Raw genomic sequence first — 4,792 nt, 5'->3', positions numbered from 1 at the left:
GGGGGGGGGGCTACTTTATATATACCCTCATAAATGGGTTAAAGAGGGCAAAGTTTGATTTCCTATGACCTGAAAAGTCGGGTGGAGGGGGGGGGGAAGGGGGGTAAACTTTTCCAATTCTGGTTGCACATTGTATGATAAACGTGAAATGGCAATAATGGACACAAATGACAGAATCGCTTCCCATTACATGGTTCTTTGAAATGAGAATTGTTCAGGATTTAAATTAGATTGGATCATTTTCTCCATTTTCTGGTTCCTCAGATGTACTTTTTGTTAGACTTTAAATTATAAAGTAATTGTAACCGACTCTCAATTTAAGAATACCATAAACGATTGACAAGATTGTGTACGACTTTTGTAAGCCAGATAAATCTTGGCCATTTCTTGCATGTCACCTGCTGTAGAAATCCACTGGATAGCGGTTTGTCCTTTCGTATGAAAACAAAAATACGTCAATTCTTAATAAAATGACAATAAAAACCAATCATGAATTATTTGAATATTTGAAAATGTTAGCTGGTCTTATGTGTAGATATTTGATACTGTTATTAATACAATAGTTCTACCAGTAACTTGAAAATAAACTTATTAAGTGAAATGGGTCCGTGTACACTGCACAATTGTTGTGTTCCATGTGCATTGGATCTATTATTTAAAATCGATTTCCTATTCTTGTAGTTTTATGATTCATTCTGTAGTTTAGAAACCTATTTTCTGATTGGCTCAACATTAAATTCATTTAATTCTTGACTCCAGATACATATTGAGATAGGTAGATAAGACTTGACTCTAGATACAAATTGAGATAGGTAGATAAGACTTGACTCCAGATATATATTGAGATAGGTAGATAAGACTTGACTCCAGATACATATTGAGATAGGTAGATAAGACTTGACTCCAGATACACATTGAGATAGGTAGATAAGACTTGACTCCAGATACATATTGAGATAGGTAGATAAGACTAAATAGAAACGTGAAAAGCTAACGCGGACTGCTGATTGAAATATCAAAAAGAAAAAATGCCAAACAATTTGGAGAAACAATTCTTTCAATTCTTTCATCTTTTGTCGGAAATCCAAGACACGAACAGGGGAAACATGAGAAGGGTTGAATTCAAATCAGAGGAAGATAGATTGATAGATAGTAATATAGATATATAGATTTATGATTTGAAAGAATGGTTTCAAAACAGTTAAAAACATCTGCATTTTGAAGTAATGGAGAGGGTGAGGGTAAGAGATATATTCAAAGTGATTTGTAAACAAAATTTTATTTGTTAAACCAGATTTTTTTTGATTTTTGATATTTTACCAAGGTTAACGATTTAATTTTTTATATCTAAGAGAGCTGAATTTATTCAAAAAGCAACATCGTTATTTCAAGTTTTTCGTATCTATTTCATTTACAAACTGTTCCGAGCTTTATTTATATTATAGATACATATGTTTTTATAGCTATGTTGAGTTATCAATAAAGCTTAACACTAAACTTAAGATTTCGGTGCGTACTGTAGTAATCTGCAGTACACCGAAGATTATAGTAGTGTTTAGTGAAGAATGAAAATGCCTATTTTCAAATTTGAATATACCTCTACTCTTGGAGTATCTGAAGAGTGGTCACTGGCGTTTTAAAGTTTGCCGCATTTTAAGTGTGCAAAAGAGTTTTTGCCACAAACTCTGATTTCGTAATTTTTATATCTTTGCAACACATAGATCTTTGATATTTCAGACTTATCATAAATTATCAATCATTCTATGAGAACATTTATATTTAAGAACTGGTATACATCTTCGATGTAATACCCTCCTACTTGAGATATGAAACTGAAACATTTCAATATTACAATTACCTAATTGTGTATTAAATACTAAATTATAAATGTGTTCTCTATGTACAATGAATGATTCTAAAATTTGGATATACTTAGTGTTTATTTAGTATTTATGGCCCTACCTAGAGTTTTCAAGTTTATGTCCTCATCATCCCATTCTATTCCCTGGCATAAACTGTGTTCTGACCGCCTAGCTAATAAGCAGGCTTCACTTCTTCTTTTGTCCACTTTATTTAATATCTATTGTGTTTCACTGGTAGTTTACTTCTCAGGGAACTGATCAGACACTTTGCCCCAGTCACTTTTCCTCTTTTCAGTTTGATTCTGATATTTATAATTTTCAAAATAATTTCACAATAAAGCCAAGAAAGTACTCACTAGCGCGCGCATTTTTAACACATAGAACGTAGCTCCGCGCACAACAGAACTCGATTTAAAACTAAGTGTGCGCGGGAGGGAAATTTTTCTTGAGCACACGGGGTGTTGAGCGCGCATTATATTTAGACAACCATCCCAGGCCAGAGGAGTTACGATACCGCTTTATGTGGCGTTTAACTCTCCTCCCTATTAAGTAATGTATAATGTATTTTGCATCATATCAAGTACAGTAAATAATGAATTTTGGTTTTAGTATTACACCTCTTAACAACAAAGGATACACTAAACGAATAGAATTTAAATTAAAAAGGAAACGCTTTTCATTACTCTTAGAATTACCCACATCAAAGGATTGAGATTGAAAAAATTCTAAAAAGAAATATATATATTTGTATATTTATATATTTCTTGATTTTCTTTGATTGAATACACGATTTCAAAATATTTTATAGTTCCTGATCGTAAAAGCCCTAAAAAATTAATTAGCAAAAATTGCATTGTTGTATGTGTAAACTGCACTATAAAACAATTTGATCTTTTCTAGGTTTAATTTTGGGTTTGACTGTTTAAACAGTTTATTTGGGCAATTCAAGTTTAACAGTTTAGAGTGTTTAGATAGTTTAGCATTTTACTTCTTCAACCTTTTGGCTTTTTATAATCATGAACAATGTTCTTTAGTACGTAAAGTAGAAACTATTATTATTTTTTCAATTAAAATTTCAAAATGTCATAATGTCAGGATGTCATGATGTCATTATGTCAGGATGTTAGGATGTCAAAATGTCAGGATGTCAGGATGTCAGGTATCAGGATGTCAGGATGTCAGGATGTCAGGATGTCAGGATGTCAGGATGTCATGATGTCAGGATGTCATGATGTCAGGATGTCATGATGTCAGGATGTCATGATGTCAGGATGTCATGATGTCAGGATGTCAGTCATGATGTCAGGATGTCATGATGTCAGGATGTCATGATGTCAGGATGTCATGATGTCAGGATGTCATGATGTCAGGATGTCATGATGTCAGGATAGTAGGATGTCAGTATGTCAGGCTGTCAGTATGTCAGTATGTCAGGCTGTCAGGATGTCAGGATGTCAAGAGTTCAGGATGTCAGGATGTCAGGATGTCAGGATGTCAGGATGTCAAGAGTTCAGGATGTCAGGATGTCAGGATGTCAGGATGTCAGGATGTCAATCTTCAGAGATGTCTGAATTCAGAAGTTATTTCTAAAATCAAAAAGATAAAAAAGGCACTTGGCTGTTATCATGTCAGGATATCTAAATTTCAGGATGGATGTCATCACTTTTGCTGTCAAAATGACATGCTGCATAAACGGGATGTCAGGATGTCAGGATGTCAGAATGTTAAGATTCTAGGTTGCCATTTCATAAGGTTAGATATCATGAGATAAAGCTTGTTTACGATATTCTTTAGTTATTTACTTTCATATAATATGATTCGATTTATTCCGTGAATATTCTTTTTTATCGTATTTTAGGTTAAATGATTACTAGGACATTTACAACCTTTCCGTTGTAAATACTTGTATCTAGGATATGTAAGAAGTAAGTTGATTAATGAAAACCTGATAGATTAGTTGATAAAAAGAACTTCTCTCACTCCTTCAATCCATCCTTATCTTGACTGTTTAATTATCTATCTATCTATCTGTATCTATCTATCTATCTATCTATCTATCTGTATACTCGTATGCTCCATGGTGGTTTAGTATTTGAATCCTGTGAGTTTCTAATTTACATTGACTCCCCTGGATGTAACTAATCTTAGACAGAAGGAAGAAATCTAGAATATTCTAGGGAGGGTAAATATTGAAAAAGGGGATTTTCAGGAGGGGGGAGGGGAGAGGAGGATAGTTTTATTACAAGGATAAGGAGGGGCCTTTGTATATGTTTAAGGAGGAGAAGAAGGAATTAATAATAAATATGGAAGTGGGATGACTACATTTATATGCAAAGGAGAGTTCCGCCTTCAATAAGAAAAGGGGCGGAAAATGAAGTCAATGATATTTTAACGGAGGGACTTCCATCCCCTTACAAACAAATCCGAGCCGAATATGATTTTTTTCAAAATAGTGCTATTTACGTAAACGGTTTCATTGTAACGAGTGAATTTTTAATTAAAAATTTGTTTAAATTATCATCAACTATTAAAGTTTGAAAATCAAAGATTTTGTATATTTGATAATTGATGTTGATAAAGATATAATTGTAGAAGGGGGAGGGGGGTGGAGCCGATGCATCTAAAGGTCCCTATGACCCTGCGTTAACAATTAAGAGGCGGGACAAGAAATTATTTGTGGGTGTGTCTTCAGTTCTTTATTGTTAACCAGTCAGAGACCAGAGTATAGGCATCGTCATNGTTGGTCTAGTTGGTCTAGTTGGTCTAGTTGGTCTAGTTGGTCTAGTTGGTCTAGTTGGTCTAGTTGGTCTAGTTGGTCTAGTTGGTCTAGTTGGTCTAGTTGGTCTAGTTGGTCTAGTTTGGTCTTTGAGCAGGAAATGCAATTTTACGTGCATGACTCTACATTTATAAATTATAGTATATTGATTTGA

General features: G+C 33.8%; 1 protein-coding gene across 1 annotated transcript in view; it reads right to left on the bottom strand.

Moving 5' to 3' along the window:
- LOC111699704 (protein Ycf2) overlaps window positions 1-2,262 on the bottom strand; it is a 37,132-nt gene extending 34,870 nt beyond the window's left edge. The window contains exon 1 of the mRNA XM_023470431.1: window positions 1,963-2,262. The gene's annotated coding sequence lies outside the window, so the exon portion shown is untranslated. The remainder of the gene's footprint in view (window positions 1-1,962) is intronic.
- Window positions 2,263-4,792: the final 2,530 nt, after the last annotated feature.

This window comes from Eurytemora carolleeae, unplaced genomic scaffold (assembly GCF_000591075.1).
Source record: "Eurytemora carolleeae unplaced genomic scaffold, Eaff_2.0 scaffold324, whole genome shotgun sequence".
NCBI lineage: Eukaryota > Metazoa > Arthropoda > Copepoda > Calanoida > Temoridae > Eurytemora > Eurytemora carolleeae.
This window is presented reverse-complemented; position numbering and strand designations above follow the sequence as displayed.